At 46.5% G+C, this 20503-nt stretch overlaps 1 protein-coding gene across 6 annotated transcripts in view; it reads left to right on the top strand.

Annotated features, from left to right (window-relative positions):
• The first annotated feature begins 6666 nt into the window (after positions 1-6666).
• CABIN1 (calcineurin binding protein 1) overlaps positions 6667-20503 on the top strand; it is a 1968820-nt gene continuing 1954983 nt past the window's right edge. For 5 of the 6 annotated variants that reach the window (XM_069619890.1, XM_069619888.1, XM_069619891.1 and 2 more), the window contains exon 1: positions 6667-6786. The gene's annotated coding sequence lies outside the window, so the exon portion shown is untranslated. The remainder of the gene's footprint in view (positions 6787-20503) is intronic. The other variant, XM_069619887.1, reaches the window with a different exon arrangement.

Here is a 20503-nt window from a genome sequence, read left to right as displayed (position 1 = left end):
TATTACTGCGACGGGCCCTGCCCTCTGCCTCCTCCGCTCTCGCCTCGAGTTGAGCCACCGGGTTCTCAAGCGCAACAACTTTGTTCTTCAGATCCTTGGCAGTGTCAGTGGTATCTTGCAGGTTGACTTCCACCGTGCTTACCCTTTCCGTTAGGTTGCGGGCATCCTGACGGATGAGCTGCATATCCACCTTAAGTTCATCTATCTTGGTCTCCATGAATGTTTGGAGTGTAGCAATAGCCTGCAGCACCTGAGCGTTGCTGGGGTTTTCCACGGGAGTAGGGGGCTCCGTCCGTGTGGGGATCTCATGTTGGAGGGACCGTTTGGGTTTAGCCCCAGAGAAAGAGTCCATAATTGTTGCACCTTTGTTTTTGTTCCTTGAGTTAGACATTAGCCCCTCGTAGCATGAGTTATGCCAGCAATTAAGAACCCCTGGTTAGTATGGCGCAGGGTAGACCTCACAGTTCAATAATGTGCAGTGATCCTCGGTGTTGACCTGTGCACCTGCAGTCCGGTGTCCTAGGAGCCAGTCCACTGTCCCATAATCAGGCTGTATGCCACCTGAGAGCACAGGGGGATGCGGTCAAATGCACACTCTTGCGCAGATATTGTTCCCCAGGGGGGCCTCCTCGCCCCCCAGTTGTGCAATGGGGTGCCCCACGGCCTTCAAGCCCACTGGGCCTCAGCCCCGTAACCCTGCTGGGCCCTGCTGCTTTCAATGCAGATGGTGTTGGGCCAGGGCCTGTGCGCTTACCGGATCATCTGCGCCAAGACTGCTCGCTCATCCAGCTGCTCGACAGCTATTCAGGGGAGGGAGGAGGGCTCCCACGCTTCTCTCTGCAGGCTCCCCGATCACTCTGGCACTCGTGGTTGGCGGGTCGCCGGCGGATTCCTCAACTCGATGCCTCCGGTCTGCCCGCACTCAGTGCCTCCCCTCGGTGGCTGCGCTGCCTACCCCTGTGATTCGGAGCCTCGGATGCAGCTCCGCTCGCACGCCTGGTGTCCGTGCGGGGGTTCTACAGCCCGATCAGGGTCTCACCACCTCGGGCCGTCTCCTGGGGGGCGGGGGGACCCAAGGGTCGCCGGTCCTGTGCTTGGCTCTCCCTGGAGGTCCTCCTCCTCTGTTCATGAGGACTTCTCCACCGCAGCACACAATGAAGGAGGCAGCGCCCGATGCTCCGTTTGCCTGCTATCCAGCGGCCGTCTTCCTCCTTTCCGCCGTCAAGCCTTGGTGCCGCACGCCATCTTGTTTATCCCAGGGGCACCAGTTCGCATGCTCCGTTTTCGGGGTCGCCGGCTCCGTTTCTCCCCGTTCTTGCGCTGATTAGGGTTGGGATCGCTTCCTCTACTAAAATATAATTATGGCTTCTTTTCCTTTCATAAATGTTGATCGCGTCAAGGATCTAGGCCAGGATCAAGACGGGAGCTCCGCATGGACACGGCTTTACGCCATCAACGCTGGCCACGCCCCCTCAGCTCTGTCCCTTTGATTGCTGCAACGCAGCTTCGCACGGTGGACCATTGAAGCCGCCAGCGTTCGCTCGCACAGTGCAGAGCAGGCGGACCGGCTGCGACTCACGGCGTGCTGCAAACTCTGGAGGTGTCCCCAGGGGCCCTCGGAGATCAGATAAGTGCTGAAGCCATTGCGGGGTGGGGGCTGGGAGGGTCGAATTCATTCGGCTTCTGTGGTTTGGGGGAAGAGTGTCGATTCCTCTCCTCCCTCATTGTAAGTGTGTATTGACATAATAAGCCACCCCCATATTGGGATACTTACAACCACGCAAGCAAAATGGAGTCGACTCCTCCGCCTTTGGCCGATGTGCTAAAGGCCTTACAAGATATCCAAGTAGAATTGACACATGCCCGTCAAGAGTCTGATGCTTTAAAAACACAAGTACAAGGTTTAGTGGTGCAGCAAACCCCTTTGGAAGGGCCAAGTGGATCTACAGCAAGGCCCAGGGAAGTAGTTCCTAATCAGAGTGCTACAGTAATTGTGCAACCTCCCAGCAGTGTACCTTTGGCAGCCCCTGAGCATTTTTCAGGGGACCCTCGAAAATATATGATGTTCTTGACTCAATGCAGATTGCATTTTCTATGTAAACCTACAGCATTTGAAACAATACAGGCTAGAACTGCATTTGTGATCTCCTATTTAACGGGGGATGCAGCGGCTTGGGCCATGCCACTAGTTCAATAGGATGACCCTTTGTTATATAATTGGGATGGGTTCCTGGCAGAGTTTGGTAGATTATTCGACCGGCGGGAGGTATCTTTGGCCCAGGATAAAGAATTGTTGAACTTGAAACAAGGTAGTCGAGATCTAGTGACTTATGTGACTCAGCATAATCGGTTAGTGATTGAGACGGAATGGCCAGTAGCAAAACAGACAGTGCTATTTTATCAGGGTTTGAAGGAAGAATTAAAGGATGCATTATCCCGGCAACAAACATAGACCAGACAGTAGGGGAAGTTAAGACCATTATTTCTCTGGAGAAAGTCATTGGGGCAGTCACTAAACAATTAATTGACCAAATAAAGAAAGCCGTCTCCCCTAGACAATTGCAACAGTGGAAGGACAGTCATCCGACACATACTGTGCGAGATGGGTTACCCTACCACCAGGGTCATTTGTATTTGCCCACTAAAAGATTGCAAGAAAAGGTGCTGTTTTGGTGCCATGGATCCCCGTTGGCAGGGCATGCAGGTCAGAGAAAGATGGAAAAAATGTTGGAGAAATATTTTTGGTGGCCTACATTAAGACAGGATGTGGTAAAGTACCTGTTACAGTGTGAAAATTGTGTACGGAACAAGGCTGCTCATGTTAAAAAGAGGTTACTTACAGCCATTGCCTACACCAGAAAAGGTATGGACTCACATTTCCATGGATTTTATAACTGATTTGCCACCAGATAACCAGTTTGATACCATTTGGTTAGTGGTGGATTTCTTGTCCAAACAGGCTCATATTGCTCCATGTATTGGTATTCCCGGGGCAGGCAAGTTAGCAAAGCTGTTCTTACAACATGTTGTTAGGTTGCATGGGCTACCAAAGAGTATTGTTTCAGATAGAGGCTCACAGTTTACATCCAGGTTTTGGCGTGCTTTCTGTAAGATGCTGGGAATCAACTGTGCTCTGTCCACCAGTTATCATCCCCAAACCGATGGTCAGACTGAGAGAGTTAATCAGACTTTGGAACAATATTTGAGAGGTTATCTGGGAGATGGTAAGGACTCCTGGGTGCAGGCCCTGTGGTTGGCGGAATTTACTTACAATAATACCTTCCACGGCTCACTGGGAATGGCACCTAATGAATGTTTGTATGGGCAGGAACAAAACATGATCCCGGAGCAACTACCAGAGGTGGAAACCATGCCAGTGTTACAAGACCGAAAACAGTTGCTTCTGGCATTCAGGCAGAGAGCACGCACAAATTTGGAAAGAGCCAAGAAAGCCTATAAGGAACAAGCTGATAAGCATAGGCAGGAGAGTCCACGGTACAAGAGTGGGGACCGAGTGTGGCTTTCAACTTGGAATTTAGCCTTGGTTGGATCTAGGAAATTTATGCCGAGATTTATTGGTCCATATGACATCATTAAGTGTGTATCTGATACTGCAGTGAAATTGAGATTGCCAAAGACTTTGCCGGTACATCCGGTATTTCATGTATCTCTGCTTAAACCTGCAGCTCCGGACATAAAGACAAAGCGACCTCCTCCTATGATGAAGGAAGGACATTTGGAGTATGAGGTGAAACGCATTTTGGATGCTAAGAAAATAAAACAAAGGTTATGGTACCTGATTCAGTGGAAAGGTTATGGATTGGAGGATTGTTCATGGGAGCCGGCAGAAGCAGTGCGTGCGCCTCAATTACTGAAACTCTTTCATAAGAGACATCCACAAAAAATTGGACCTGGGAAGAGGCCTGGGAGGGGAGGTAATGTGAGGAATAAGGGCTGGAAGCGCACAGGAGTAACACGTTTTAGGCAAGACTACAATTCCCAGCAAGTCACGGGGGGCTTGTAGTTCAGATCACGGCCACAGGTGTATGTCACATGCGCGTTGCCAGCTGCAGTGATTGTGAGCAGCATAAAGGGCAACGGCGCGTAAATCAGGTGTGGCTTATTAATGGTCTGGGTGCGGTTGGTCTGAGGAGCAGGTCGACGGAGCGCTGCGTAGCCAGGGACGGCAAAGCTCTGTCCCTTTGATTGCTGCAACAAAGCTTCGCACGATGGACCATTGAAGCCGCCAGCGTTCGCTCGCACAGTGCAGAGCAGGCGGACCGGCTGCGACTCACGGCGTGCTACAAGGTGTCCAGAGGGGCCCTAAGAGATCAGATAAGTGCTGAAGCCATTGCGGGGTGGGGAATCATTATATACTTGCTTTCAATTTGTGCTTAGCAATCACGGAAGGTCTGAATTGGTTGCTAATAGTTGGTTTGTTAATATGATGCGAGGACTTCACGGAGGGCTTATGCGGGCATAATCTCGCCTGTTTAAACTTCAAGGACATGAAGTTACGTGTTTGTGTATTGCAGCAAGCTTGCCTTACGGGCCATGTGTTTTGTCCTTCATTTATGGGGAAATTTCCCTTGTCCTGTGTTCATCACGCTTGGTACTACATTTGAATGTTTGCTTCTCTATGTTTTCTATTAAGTCAAGTGCATACGTATTAAGGTGTGTCTTGGTTTATGCTACAGTATGTTCAGGTATTAAGAAACAGGAAAAACAGATAGGAAGGGTTTTTTCCCAGTGCTTCCCCCTACCTATCCAATTTAGGTTGCCCTGACCCTTTTTCCGGTTTTCCTAAACTTCCCCCACCCCATCCACAATCTTTCCGTAATTCCTCTTCCCCCCCACTGGCTGCCACGTGGTGTCCTGTGTACTACTTCAGGCATCTGTGCCAACCACAGTGGGAGGGTCGAATTCATTCGGCTTCTGTGGTTCGGGGGAAGAGTGTCGATTCCTCTCCTCCCTCATTGTAAGTGTGTATTGACACGCTGTTACAGAAATTGTTTTTTGTTTGTTTCATAATTGTTTTTTTTGGTCTTAGTTGCATATTTATAATGCACATAAATACCCAGAGGTTTCTAAGCGCAGGCCCAGGGATCGAACCTGTGTTGCTCCGTGTCGTCTTGCTTCCAAGGTGAGCACGTTGCCGCTGAGCTATCTCCCGGGTCCTCCCACCCTCCAGACGCACACCACTGTGTCACTATCCCTCCCTTCAGACCCACACCATTGGGTCACTATCCCTCCCTCCAGTCCCACACAACTGTGGCCCCAACCCTCCCTCCAGACCCACACCACTGTGGCCCCAACCCTCCCTCCAGACCCATACCACTGTGTCCCCAAACCCACACCACTATGTCCCTATCCCTCTAGACTCACAAATGTGCTCCAATCCTCCGTCCCTAGACCTGCACCCCAACCCTCCCTGTCCCCAGACCCGCACCACTGTGCCCCAACCCTCCCCTGTCCCCAGACCCACACCACTGTGCCCCAACCCTCCCTCTCCCCAGACTTGCACCATTGTACTCCAACCCTCCTTCCAGACCCACACAACTGTGTCCCTATCTCTCCCTCCAGACTCACACCACTGTGTACCAAACCCTTCCTCTAGACCCACACCAGTATGTCCCTATCCCTCCCTTCAGACCCACCAATGTGCCCCAACCCTCCCTGTCCCTAGACCTGAACCCCAACCCTCCCTGTCCCTAGACCTGCACCCCAACCCTCCCTGTCCCCTGCCCCGCATCACTGTGCCCCAAGCCTTCCCTGTCCCCAGACCTGCACCACTGTGCCCCATCCCTCCCTCCAGACTTGCACCACTGTGCCCCAACCCTCCCTCTCCCCAGACTTGCACCACTGTGCCCCAACCCTCCCTCTCCCCAGACTTGCACCACTGTGCCCCAACCCTCCCTCTCCCCAGACTTGCACCAATGTACCCCAACCCTCCCCCCGAACCCACCACTGTCCCCATCCCTCCCCCCAGACTCTCACCAATGTGCCCCATCCCACCAGACCCACCAGCGTGCCCCTATATAACCATTCAGACCCGACCAAGATGCCACATCCCTCCCTCTAGTCTAGACCAATACAATAATGCCTCATCCTCCTTCCACATAGCAAGATGCCCCTTCCCCATTGCAACAGATGCCTGTGAACCAATCCCGAATCACACGCCCCAGCCGACCCCATCTAAAACAACCCATCCTAAACACACCCTCGTGTAACATTACATTTCTCCATTAGCCCCCTTTGATCAGTTAACCACCATCCACTGTCTCCTTGTTCCTTTTCTTAGCCCTCCATAACGTTCACGTTGAATAGCTGAACATGATTTTAAGTAAATGTAATTTCCAGCTCCCCTGTCTAAATCGGGCGTCTTGCAGGAACGTTCACGGAAGAAAATGCAAATTGTATTTCCAGCCAGCCACGAGCACACGGACTGCTGCTGTTCCTGCAGCCTGCGCCTTTCCGCTCAGACAAGAAGAAGTCGGACGCTCCAGCGTTTCGTAGACCCGGTATCCCAAAGAAAACGTCCATCCCACTGCTGCAAGCCAAAGGCACACAGATTAGTCTGGCAGCCAGCTTTCCCGCTCAGCCGTACTCACTGAAATTGCTCCGGAACCTCTTAATTGCTCCGGAAATACACACGGAAGACATCAGTGGTCACGTGAGGAAGAGGGGGCGGGCCGTTGCTATGGCCCGTCTCTCGGATGGGAACTAGTCTGCTACGGTGCCGGCATCGGCACGTTGAGGTCAGTTGCTGGGAAGACCCTGCTGCAGGTGAGCTGGGTGTTTATCTGACGAACGCCCCAATGCGTTCGGGTGGTGCACGCAGCGCTAGTCCAAGGGGTCTTATTTTTGCTGGAGCTAGGTTTGGACAACTGGCATGAAATCTTCTTAGTCTTGCATGCTTGGAGGCTGCTGCTGCTGCTGCATGGGGCTTTGTGTTGGTGTCCTCTGGTGAATAGTGATAGGGGGTATTAGTTCAGTGAGGAGATGTTGCAGGGCAACCAGGGAGAAGGTGCTTGCGAAAGACCCTTTGGTACCGTGCCCCTTGAAAAGGGCACGGCAGGATCTTCCATGCTATCTTCCCACCCTCATCGTGAGGGTGTTTATCTCATTGGACTCATTTTTACTATCTTTCTAAACCAAAGGCCTCCCGCAGACTACAGTATTTTTCCGAGCACCACCCTTTCAAGCATCTGCAGTGTTCTGAAGTTGTTCCATGTCATGCACCAGTAGGTTATCCAGTCCTGTTTTTCCATTTGCGTTCTCTGACTTTTTTTTAAAATAATTTAATTAAAATGGACAAAGCCAAACTACAAATATCAGCAAACGAAGAATAAAGTCAGATTCGGGTGATCTTCTCATGATTGCACGCTCTGCATCCGACTTCAACCCCCTCCGCCCCCGAGAGGTTGTTACATTTGCTGTGTCCATGTAAAGAAATGTTATGATAAGTGCTTGAATGACATTATTGAAGAATGCATTGAGACAAGCTCATTCTTGGGCTGATCAGTCAGATGGTTGGGCGTCCATTGGTACAAGTCATTTGGTGGTCTATAGGTAAGTCAAGGGAGTGGGATGTTTGACTAAATACCTTGAGCAAAGTCCTTGGTGGTTTGGGGGATCACTTGGTGAAAATCACGCCTAGATGTGCCTGATGGGACTTTATGGCTGGGACGTATTGGGGAACGGGCCAGGGATTTAAGGATGAATAATTTGGTGGAAATCACAAGGTCAATGACTTAGGAAGGTCCGCAGTTGGACATTTGTGTTGAAGTCATGGAATTTTTTGGATGACTTTGTTTCAATGTTCTGGGAAGAACCTCTCAAAATTGTGTTTTTTTGGGGGAGGTATTGGTGTGTGTTTATTTCGTGAAAAAGAGAAATAAGTGGGCACCACAGGGTAAATATTATTATTTGTCGTCTTCAGTCCGTATTTGTATTTTAAATTTTAGCAAAGAAATATCTAAACACTTGCGGGAGCAGGCTGAGAAGGGTCTGGAGTCACCCTGACCCAAGAAAACAAGTGAGGCAATAGACTAGATGGGAAACCTAGTCACACAACCGCTCTCCGTTTGTACCCAGTCTGGGTAATTATATTCGAAAAAACAATTCCAAATAGTTTTAGTTTGGTTCTTCTTAATTTGAGAATTGTTCATTGGGGTATGTAATATTATTCTTCTATGCGCTTTATGATCATTATGCTACCATTACATATCATTATGTATCTCTTGCTTTATATACATTGTATACATTTTTGTTGATGTTATTGTTTCCTAAAAGTACAGACTTGCCCTGATGAAGGAGCTTTATACTCCGAAATGCATTGGCATTTTAAGTCTACTTGCATAATGCAACATGTCAGCTGCGTCCTCACTAAGATTTGATTAGTGATCATTCTTTTGATTTTTTTGATAAAAGAATACATATTACATAAACAAAGTCTTGGAACTCATTTTTCTATGAACAATTCTCAAATTAAGAAGAACCAAACTAAAACTATTTGGAATTGTTTTTTCGAATATAATTACCCAGACTGGGTACAAACGGAGAGCGGTTGTGTGACTAGGTTTCCCATCTAGTCTATTGCCTCACTTTATTTCGTGAAAGCCACAAATTGTCCACTGGTGGGCCATTGGAAAAAGTGTGCAAGGGAGCTAAGTGTGTGTTCCATACCATAAGTGATGTTTGAACTAGTCACTTTGCAACTGTCCTTGAGTTGGGTAGGAGTTGACCAATGGATACATTCAAAGGTGATGCATAGAATTTGAATGTTGTACTCTACTGGAAGCGACAGCAGTTTCCTGTGAGCAGTTTGGACATAACTTGTTCCACGCCCAGAAACCAATCTGGTTTTAATTCACCTGTAGTCTGCTGATAACTTCCTCCATCTTCATCTGTCAAAGGATAAGCCAGCTATAGTCTATCCAGGCTTTGTGAATGTACAGTCCATTTCAGTTTAATTACAGCCGCTATAGGGTGGTACAATGAAGAGGCATGCTTTAACTTGAAGAAGAAGAACCAGTTCAAAATGGTTGTAAAAAGTAGTAGAACTATTAACAGTAAAAAATAAAAGTATTAGTTCCAGCTCACTTTGACCTCAGTGTATTTTGTCACAACATGGCATAAGGATATACAGGCAAAAACACGCTTTCTGTTTCTAGTTCTCCAATGTTATAGGGCAAGGTAAACAAAACCCAGTACAGTACAGGTGACCCAAAGTACTTTTTTTAAATTTCTGTTTTTTTTTTTTTACTGTCTTTTTCTGAAACACCTCAGTGATTCACCTTTCATTAAACTCGTGTGTCCGAGGTGGGGTAGTTTTTACTTTCAGTTTTCTTTATTTTTTCCAGGGATCAAAATGTCAAGCTCAGCTACTAGCCAGCCATACAATGTTACTTACCACCTCAATAAGGTACATGAACACAGCACACTATTTGTTATTTGCCAAGAGTCCAATGTCACTAGCTAATGGCGAGTGCAAATGTACCCCGTTTTTACTATTATCTTTCTTAGTATCCTGCTATCCCTTTATTAATAAACATTTCATCTGACCCAGCATTTTTCTAAACATTATCACGTTTTAGCGTATAGATGGAGCATACTCCCAGTGTTTCTTTGAGCTTCCCTATAGTATGGTAGGCACTGTACATGGTGAACAAACATTCAGTGACTTGGTTTTAAATGTGTTTACTTTCTGGCACGGGCTTCGTAAATGATCACAATTGTCAGGGACAATTCAAATGTATGCTTAAAGATTGTGATGGGAAACGTAATGGCAAGTGAATTTAATGCAACTATAAAGAGTATGCTGATTTGAGAAAGAATAGGTCTCCATATTAGTATTGGGCCCAGGGCAGCTGAATAAAAAAAAAAAATCAATTTTGAAAGTGTCCCTGCAGGCACAATGGAGACAAGCAGCTTGGCAACTAATACTGTATTTACTTGTATGATTCGTGAGAAACCTCAAGGCATTCTCACTTCTTTCTCCCCAGAATCCTCTGCTCTTGTGGCCAGGGAAGGGCCATCGCTTTTGGATCCCGACCCTGGGGGTGGATATGCGAGAGAGTATCACCTGGGTGGAAGAGATTGGGGTATGGAGGGAGGAGGTCTTTCGGTGAGACACAGTATCACTTGTTTCTGTCTCACAATGAGCCTTCCATTCAGGAAGCCTTCATAGGGTATTATCAAACCCCCTCGCTTTACTCCTGGAAAAATTGACCTTAGATGAATTATCCCTATAGGGGTACAAGCAAGAAAAAAAGGAGGACACTTCTTTATGTGGACAGACTAGACCCACATTTACCCCTTCTGATTAAATCTAGAAACTGTCACAATCCATCCTACCCTTCTTCAACCTTCATAGGTAATTGCCGCTCTTCCCCACCGTCACACACTTCAACTGTATCCCATTCGGGTCCCTTTAAGACTGGGACGAGTAAGAGGCGACTAGGGGTAACACACACTTCAACCTTTGAACACCACTTTGGTACTGTGACGAGGAAGAGGACTGTAGAACACAATTTTCAAGGTCAGGCATGTCCCAGTGATGGAGGTAATTACAGTCAGGTACCAGCAACCCCTTGGGAGGCTACAGATGCATGTAAAAAGGTGGCAAAGTGGTCCAGTGAGATTGTAGTAATTTTGTCTCATCAGTCTGAAAGTGACTGAAAGAGAAGGAAAGCCACATAAATGGTTGAAAAGCCTGAAAGATTACCATTCATACAGAAAACAAACAAAGTTGAAATTAATTGAACTGTGTTGAACTTGGGGAAGGGAACCCTGAGGTTGTTTGGAACCGTGTTGAACTTGGGGAAGAGAGCTCCAAGATCTTTTTGTGGAACTGTTTTGAACCTGAGGAAGAAAAAGCTGAAAATAGGCCAGGAGCTGGAAGAAGCTCAGATCTTTACTTTGAACGCTGCTTCTTTGGTTGCTGATATCCCTAAACATTGTATAGGTTTAGTTTTGAAGCTAAGCATAGGCTTTGGACACAGACTTTTGACTTGAACTTTATGTCGCAGACTATCCTTAGTTTCTTTAGGTAGGGAAACCCACCTCAGCTTTGGGCAAGTTAGGCCTTATCCCATCCTGACATTTGAGAAATAAAAGCTCTATTTTAGAAAAGTTAATATGTTGTCTGTGTCTTACTACATGATGCCTTCACAGACTGTAATTTGCTTCACTAACGTTTATTTGAAGAAATGCTTGCTGTGATGAATCCAATGGAGTCATCATTGGCCCCTCCAGCGGTAACCTCCTCCCATGTGGCCAGGGGATGGCCGCCACTACCTAATCCTGACCCTTGGGGCGGCTATATGAGGGAGGATCATATGGAAGGAGACTGCCTCTGGGAGATGTTGTGGCTTCAGTCGATGAGTCATGGTATCCCCCGTTTGCCTGTGAAGATGACCTCTTAATACCCTCATGGCCTATCGCTATACATCTACACTGCGTTAGGGAAGCCCTTTCCCAAGCTACTATATGCCAAACTTCTATCCCTTGCCTAAAATGTGGATGCTTGAAGACCCCCGTTTTCAGTTCTAATTAGCCACCCTATAGAACTGAGTTATCATTTAAAACGGTTCCGAGTGATTTTCCAAGTAATCTACATCACCCGACAACAATTGACTCCTTTTCCCACAATTACCCAAATACTGGGATGAGGAGAAGGGAAAGAGCAATGCAGAGTGTGGAGCCACTAGCTCAATGAGCGTTCTAGTTGTTTTGAAAGTGCACCTGCACGCGGGAGATGTAAAGACTAGAGACCAAGTCATAGAGGTTGCTGCTGTCTGACATCTCATTCAACCGCAAAGTTTGTGACGCTTGGAAGCATGATCCAGTGTGGCAGAGCCGAGCAGCTCACCAACATGGGAGAAGATAAACGCTGTGAGGACAGGTCGCGCCGCAGTCACGTCAGGAGCGAGTAAAAAACTTCTGGGTGTGCAGCAATCACAGAAACCAGCGTTCTACCTACCAGGACCTCGACAGACACAGGCTTGCTGAGGCGAGGCTGCTGGAGACACCAGAGCGAAGTGAAAGCAGTCCGGGGAGAGCAGGCAGAACACAACTGCTGCTTGAGCACGAACAGTGCTGGGAACGGCAAGCAGAGCCAGTGAGCCGACCCCACAAAGTGGGAACCCCGAGGCGTTTCGACGAACGCGCCAAACACAAACTATCATAATTAAAGCCACAGAAGGGGAGAATGTAAAGCATATTGAGAATAAGGCCCCTTACAAGAAATGACTGAATGGAATAGAAATATGTGGGGAATCCAAAATGAATGATGTATCAAGGAGATCTAATATACCAAGAAGGGTTTGCACCACTGTGGAAGTAAGGAGGAACACATGAATGCGAAGTCTTAGCAGGGGAAAAGGCATAATAAGTAATAAAGACCTGTGTTTACCAGACAAAAAACATTTATAAATATGTGGATCTCCAGGGCTGAGCCGCTTTTTAATAAACAGTACTGTTGTGGGCCAAGAAAGACACAAAGAACTGTTGGGTAAAGAGTTGTTTGTCTTGAGGAGAGTTCTAGGGGAAGGGACCCACCCCCTAGAGCCAAGGCTTTTCACCCTTTGAGAACCTTTGTGTTGGAGCTGTTTATTCTTCCTTTGCAAACTCTTTTGCAATCCCCTAGATAACAGTTTGCATTGACTCTTTCTATGGGGTATTGTATAGGCTTCATTCAAAATTCCGCCTTCGTTTGAGTTTGGTTTCTCTGCAAACTAAGATTTTAGATTTATCGAGGTTAATCTATAGCTGGTTCTTTACGGCATAATTTTCTAAGGCAGTCAATGGTTTTTGCAGCCCATTTGGGGTTTTAGATATTAAGACCAGATCATCGGCATATAATAGCCACGGTCAATAGCAATAGTCTTGGTTGGATCCGATATAACTTTCTTCAGGGATTTGCCAATATCATGGATTTAAAAATTAAATAAGGGTGCTGCCAGGATACAGCCCTGCTTAAGGCCTTTGTACATTTTAATTGGACATGATAGCTGTCCTTCTGGGGAAAGTCTTATCTGGATTGATGTGTCCAAGAAATATTGTCGAATTAGAGCTAGGATACATTTTGGGCAGTCTGCTTTTTCCAGTTTCTCAAATAAAAGCTCTCTTGACACTGAGTCAAAAGCAGTTTTAAAATCCATGTAAATTGGTTGTTTTGTTTGCTGACCGTTGCGCTTTATCAGCTATAACACCAAGAGATTTACTGATGTGCCCGACCCTTGGATAAAACCTGTTTGGAAATGATCTATAAGGTAATTTTGATTCACTCACCGCGTAAAATCTCTCAACAATAACCGTGCAAATATTGTTCCCAGTATATTTAGCAGTGCTATGGGCCGATAATTTTGTGGAAACTCGCGGTCACCTTTTTTTAAAAATAGGAATGATGATGGATTTCTTTTAAGTTGGAGGCAGCTATTGGGATTGTAGTATGGTATTAAAGAGATTAAAACTGATATCTGCCTAGCCTTCGGGCTGTGCCTTTAGCATTACGTTTGTAAGGCCATCAGGGCCAGGAGCTCCTCGATTTACTGAGTTTTGCTATCTGGTACAAGATATCCTCTCTATCTAAATTCAGTGTTCCAGCTTTTAGGGAACAATTCATACGTGTGCGACCAGACACCATAAAGTTGTTCATAGTAGTCGACCCAGCTTAACTCTTTTACAGCATTCACCTGGAGGGGCAGTTGGTTTGTCTGGTAAGTGCTATTCAAAGTTGCACAAAATTGGCCACTATTCTTTGAAGCAATAGTATTCACAATGTGTTCACAAACTTGCTGGTAAAATCTAGCTCGCCAGGCTTTACACCAATTGCGATATGTCATTTTAAGATGATGAATCTTATTTGTTTTAAGATCAAATGCTGATAGGCAGCTGCTCTGTCTGCTCGTGATTGTCTGTCTTTTTTTTTTATTATTTTTTTTTAGCAGCCAGCTTGGGATTAAACACATGTTTATGCATATAGCATGGTTTTAGTGTATTCAATGGTTGTAATTTGAACAGACTCATTATAGCTGTGTATCGGCCCTCCAAGTCAGCTATATCTGAGTCAAGCTTCACATTTTGAGTAGACACATATTTATTAAGCATTGTTAAGGTTTCATCAGTCCATCTGTATCGATTCCTGCCACCTGATAAGATTAAGTTGGTTCGATAATATTGTATGTTGCCATTTATTATCTGCCATTTCTAAGTACATGCTAACAGAGTATGATCACTATTCGAGTTGTTCAATTACATCAAAGTTTAGAATATCCTTTAGCATGTTTCTCAGGATAAAAATATAATCTATCGTGGATGCCACTTAGGGCCATTTAGGCCCCTTCTTTGATTCTGCATCGATTGTGTCTGCTCATTATGATTTTGTTTCATCCTTTTTGTGCACCCTGAGGCTCGCAGGCGTGTCACCAAGAATTAAATAAATAAAATAAATAAATGCCAAAGTACCATGCTTCCAATATCGCCTTTCATTGATCCATTAGGAATTGCCTATCTTTCATCAGGTCTATCCATTTTTTCGCAGAATCAGTTAAATCTACTTTTATTGGTTATGCATTTTATATTCAAGTCTCCTGTAATCACTAAACCAATAATGGTAGAGTCATTGTTAATCAGATCTAGCATCTGTTTAACCTCTGCAAAGAAAGTCTGTTCTACTATGCTTGCACGATTCCAATACAGGTCGAGCAGCGCCAAATTACAACAACCTGAATAAATATGTTAGGTGATGCCTAAGGCTCTAGTGCAAATCCTAGAGATGTTCTCACAGCTACTAACAGTCCTAACATTGCATGGCCCATCTCTCCATTTCTAGCTGGTCATAAGGTTGTAACAAATCTTTCCCACACTGGGGGTTGACGAACCAGGTCTCTTGGAGCATAATATATTTGAGGGAATCCTTTTTATTAACTAAATGGTTGAACCCTCTCATATTCCTGCTGGCTAACTTAAGAGGTTTAGGGGCTTTTTCGATGAGTTGTTATCTTTCAGCTGTATTAAGTCCATTTGCCGGGCTTCTCACTAAAGTGAAGTTTTCCCAGGTTTTTGGACAATTGAAAGTAACCTGGCGATTTTCTTTGAAGGCACCTTGTGTGCACGTAACGTTTAAGCTTTCTCCTTCTTCGTTTACAGGATGATATTGTTTCTCTTGGCGATGACTTGCGGATGTACTTAATTTGTTTGTTGTTTCGGTGGTACCTCATTCTGCACGTGATCTTGATTTAGTAGAAAGTCCAATTGATACAGTTGAGCTCTGGCTTACCAAAGTGAGTTTTGAATTACTCCTGATTGAATCTACAGCCTAACTATGCCAAGGTTAATTTCTTGTATAAATTCTACTTGCGTTCTATCAGAAGATTGGACATCCTCCCGGCCATCCACATCATTTAAAAGGTTTAAGATACTTGTTCTATTTAGTACATATTGTGGAGCGGGTGGAGGGTTACATTGTAATATTAGGCTGTGACCGTTTTTTTTGTTGTTGACAGGCTTTTCTAATCGGGGGTACATTAACGTTTGGTATGTCTTCCCTTATTGTGCAAGACCAGTTTTAATCGGCACATTTCTGTATCAAAGTAGGGACCAGTGAATCATCATGTACATTTTGCAATTCTATTTGTGGTTCTTTATGATGTACTGTTGCTTTGTACTTTCCCTCTAGGGCGTTTCTTCTTTGTTCTAATGTTACAGCGGGCATCTCGAGTTGCCAGATGTTAAAGGTTTTAACAACTTCACAAAGTTCTTCTTTAGCACCACAAACCTAAATGGTCTCTGTCAGGACCACCCCGTAGCACTTCTTCACTTCCACCTGGTGTTCTTCCTTACCAGGCCCACTTCTTCAAAGGTTTGACATCCGGGTATGCTCCCTACCCAAACAGAATTTCGCAACAAGTGCTTTTGTGGTTAAGATCAACTGACAAGAGGTTCACAACAGCTTCCCAGTATTCAACAACTTTCAATAACTCTTCAGGGACAACAAGATTCACATTGGTGCTCTTTAATACTCCTCTGCAAATGCCACTCATCTCCGTCTGGATATCTCTTCCGACAGGCATAGTGTCTCTTTCTGCTTCTCCTTTGAATTTGGCAATGTGTGTTTATCCGAGCTTTTTTTCTTTATTGGCATGAAACAGTAGCAGGCATACACCACAGTTAAACAGCAAGTATTATAACATGTTCGGGATTAGTAGTGGTAGATTTGTAAAAGGGTATACATTAGAGAATAGCTTTAAAGCCCCGCAGTCTTTTCTCAAATCAAGGTTACACTTCATTCTGTACATCAGACAGGGGAGAGGAGAGCAGCTCTATATCATTTTTACTGTTCAGGTAGCTACAGAAATCTGTCCACACATTTCTTGGGCGGGAGTTAGAGGGGAGGGAGTTGATGTAGTCTTCCTCACACATTTGAGTCCAGGTAAGGGCCTTGAGCCACATCTCGATGGAAGGGGGGACCGTCGCTTCCAGCATTGTAATATGCATTTCTTGGCCACCATGGCTCCTATGTTATAAAACCTAGACACTTTCTTCGCCACTGCCCCATCCCACACCCCGAACAGTATAGCAAGCCGATCAGGACCGAGCTGGATCCCCACTATCTCCAATAGGGTTTCAAACACTGCTTCTCAAAACGGAACTAGCGCGCTGCAGGATCAAAACATATGGGTGTGGTCGGCCTCTATAGACCTGCATCTCGGGCAGGCGTGGGACTGGTTCTGTGTAAATTTCCCCAGCCTGAAGGGCATGTTGTACAGCCGTTTAAGGAGCTTGTATTGCATGCATCTGAACCTGGAATTAAGGGAGACCTTGCATGTGCGTAAGCACATTTTACCCCACAAGTCGTCAGTAAGTACCAGACCCAGTTCCTGACACCATATATCTCGCGATTTCTGGGGGACCTCAATCGCCTTTGCCATCAGCATTATAGAGAGAGGATGTAATACCCCTTTCGCCGGCTGAATTGGATATGTAGCAAATCTCTAGGGCGAGTCTGGGGGCTCGTTAGGGTATGATGAAGGCCACATGGCACAAACTGCCGCTCTTGGTTCTAAAGTATTGCAGCAGCTCCAGAGCCGAGCCAGAGTGGCCCGGTCGCCATGTCTGCGGAGTGATGAATTTCCCTTCAGGATACAGATCAGCTAGTGCCTGGTATCCAAGGTTGAGCCAGTGTGCCATGAGGAGTTTATCGTGCGTAGGGGTGAGACCCGGAAAGAGCCAGATAGGCAGCCACTTACAATATGGGTGATGATCAGGGTGAAGTTGCAACAGTAGTCTCCACGCCATAGTCGTGGAGGCCACAGGGTCCGCAGGAGCGTCCGGGTGGTATGAACGGTGGAGTATGAGGGACATGATGTTTACCTCCTCACTAGCTAGGTTCTCAAGTTTCACATGGGGGGGGGGGTGGCTCTTGAAATTTGTACCAGTGTGTGGCATGTTGAGCTTGTGCAGCGATCCAGTATCGGGCAAGATCAAGAGCGTTAAAGCCCCCTCTTTCATATGGAAGGGTCATGTGTTGCCACTTCTTACGAACCGCGCCGGAGTGCCATAGAAATTGGGCACATGCAGAGTGCAAGTTCGTAAAGTACTGTTTCCCCGGCCAGATCGGGACGTTTGTAAAAATATAGAGAAGCTTGGGGACTATTATCATTTTGATTAGTGACATCTTGCCTGATCGAGAGAGCGGGAGGGTTCGCCACCTTGTCATCTTGGCCTCCGCAAGCTGCGCGGTCACATTGTATTGTCGGCCAGTAGGGAGGATCTATGTAGAGAAACCTTGACTCCGAGATAGCTGATGCCTCCGGGAAACCAACACAGTGGGAACTTGCATACCGGTTGGGGAGTTGCAGCGGTTAGCGATATATTTCAGATTTGGAATAATTTATTGTGAAGCCCGAGAATGTGCCAATTTTTGTTATATCGCGGATTATCGATCTAAGTGCACAGAAGGGTCTCTGATGTAGAGGAGTACATCATTGCCATATAGTGATATAATTTCCGGTGTGTCGTGCAGTCGGATACCCTTGCGGATATGTTTGTCTCTGACATTGTCAGCCATGGGCTCAATGGCCAGTGTAAATAATATAGGGGAGAATGGGCAGCTCTGGCGTGTGGCTGTGTGGAGCGTAAAGGGAGCTGAAGTTAGAGAATTAACCCTGGCCCTAGGATTTGGGTACAGTAGTTTGATATAGGATATCATGCGTAGACCGATTCCCATTTTCTGTAGCATCGCTCACATGTATTGCCAGGACACCATGTCAAATGCCTTTTGAACATCGAGGGTAACCGCGACTGCGTTAGCTTTAGGATCTATTCTAGACATGACATTAAAAAGCAGACAGATATTAAGGGCTGTTGAGCGGCCAGGAATGAAGCCACTTTGGTCCTGGTGGACCAGGTGCGGCATTATGTGGAGGAACCGGTTTGCAATCACCTTAGCAAATATTTTAGTGTCTGTGTTAATGAGGGAAAGGGGTCTATAAGAACCACAGTCGTTTACCCGGCTTAGGGAGCACGGTTTGAGGCAGAGTCGCTAGGCGGAGCAACTCGGTCCAGTCTTCATGTAATCTCAGGGCCAGAATGGAAACATGCTTCTGATTGAATTCTGAGGTGAGTCCGTCCGGGCCGGGGGCTCTGCCCTTCGGGTGGTTAGAAATAGCCTCAGTGATCTCTTCAAGGGTGATCGGGGCGTCCAACTGCTCTTAGGTTGTTTGAGAGATATAGGTCATGGGAATCTGGTCCAGAAGTAGGTTAATGTCTTGGGGATCATGCTCCCGCTGGGGGGCGTATAGGGCTGCATAGAAGTCCGCGAAGGTCTTCAGGATGCGCTGGTCTGACCAGCATTGGGGCCCACTTGCATCTCGGACATTATCGATACAAGTCCTACCCCCTTCGATGCGGGCCAACTTGGCCAGGGTTCGTCCCGGTCTTTCCCCCTGGCCATATTTCTGCACAGCTAGGGGGCGGGCGTAATATTGTACCTCCCTGAGGGCGAAGGATTCAAAAGATTCCAGCTCTAATCTTATCTGAGCTAGTTTGGTAGGGGAAGGTGCAGAGGTATATTCCCGCTCCAGTTCTTTTAGCTTGGTTTCGGATCGTTGTAAGCTGTTTTTAATGTCCCTAAGTACCCCCAGACTCCCTAGAGATGCACATCCCTCTGATTAAAACTCTGAATGCCTCCCACCGAGACCCATCAGATGTGTTGTGTCGTTTGTTGCAAACAAAAAAGGTGTTAATATCAGCAAGGATTTCAGCCTTAAATATTATATCACGCAGTGTCTCTGATTTGAAGCGTCAGGAGGAGTGAGAGGGTGGGCCCCAGTCTGACCACTAGCGTCACTAGGGATTGGTCTGAGAGAGTATGTGCCAATATCTGTGTGTCTATAGTCTTCCCCATTAATTCAGCTGATATAAGAAACAAGTCTATCCTAGATAGACTGTCAAGTACCGATGAGTAAAAGGTGTAATCTCTCATATGTGGATAGAGCGCTCTCCAGGCATCACGTAGGTTCAGTGTGTCCATGTGTGTGCATAGGCGTTTAGCCGCACGGGACGTGGCTCTGGTAGAAGTGCCCGTTCTGTCCAGTGCATTGTTGAGGATCAGGTTCATGTCTCTCCACCCCCCCCCTATATAATTGGCATCCCAATGTATTTCATGAGTGGGGTGGCCACGTCATCGAAGAATTCGGGGGCGTCTATGTTCGGGGCGTATGTATTCACAAGTAGACGCTCTGTGTTTGCCAGAAGGCAGTGCAGGATGACGTATCTACCGTTCGAGTCGATGTAGCTGGTGTGAAGTGAGAATTAAACCGATTTATGGATTAGGGTCAACACTCCTCTAGATTGTGTGGAATATTTAGTGTATAACCTGTTGGAGCCCCAGGTCGGTGTGAGGGATGCCGCAAGATGCCCAAGGGTATTCGTTTCTTGAAGGAGAAGTATTTCAATGCCGTGCCTCTAGGCATATGTGGTTAACCTACGGGCTTTTGTGAAATTGCTTAACCCCTGGACATGCCACGTCATTACTTTAATGGTCATGACATAGCGCTAAGGAACATCCCAACAGAAGGAATCAACATCTTGAGAGGTGTACTCGCTGCTGCCGCAATGTTGCGCCTCAACGTAGCCTTGGCCACCGCCATCCTGCCATTTTGTACCGTAACAACCCCCAAATTTACCCTCCCCCATCCTCGACGCCCTTTCCCAACTAGCAGTGTAAGGAGACCCACCCTAGCAATGTGTGTCAGCGTGCCGGACCCAACAAGGCAACGCTTGATCCCTTGCCCAACAGGGGGACAACTGGAAATAAACCGCAAGACTTGGCATTGCAACTACAACGGGGGTCGCCGCTGCCGTGTACTCAACTTAGCCAGTGATTAGGTGCAATGAGCACCAGAGAAGATTCAGCGGTGATTTATATCTAGATTGCAAGAAAGAACATTATCATGCATTGTAATTGACAACGAATGAGGACATGTTGATTGTG

Source organism: Ambystoma mexicanum, chromosome 10, assembly GCF_040938575.1.
Source record: "Ambystoma mexicanum isolate Mex_15411 chromosome 10, UKY_AmexF1_1, whole genome shotgun sequence".
Classification (NCBI taxonomy): domain Eukaryota; kingdom Metazoa; phylum Chordata; class Amphibia; order Caudata; family Ambystomatidae; genus Ambystoma; species Ambystoma mexicanum.
Note: the sequence above shows the minus strand (reverse complement) of the source record. Positions and strands in the feature narration are given on the sequence as shown.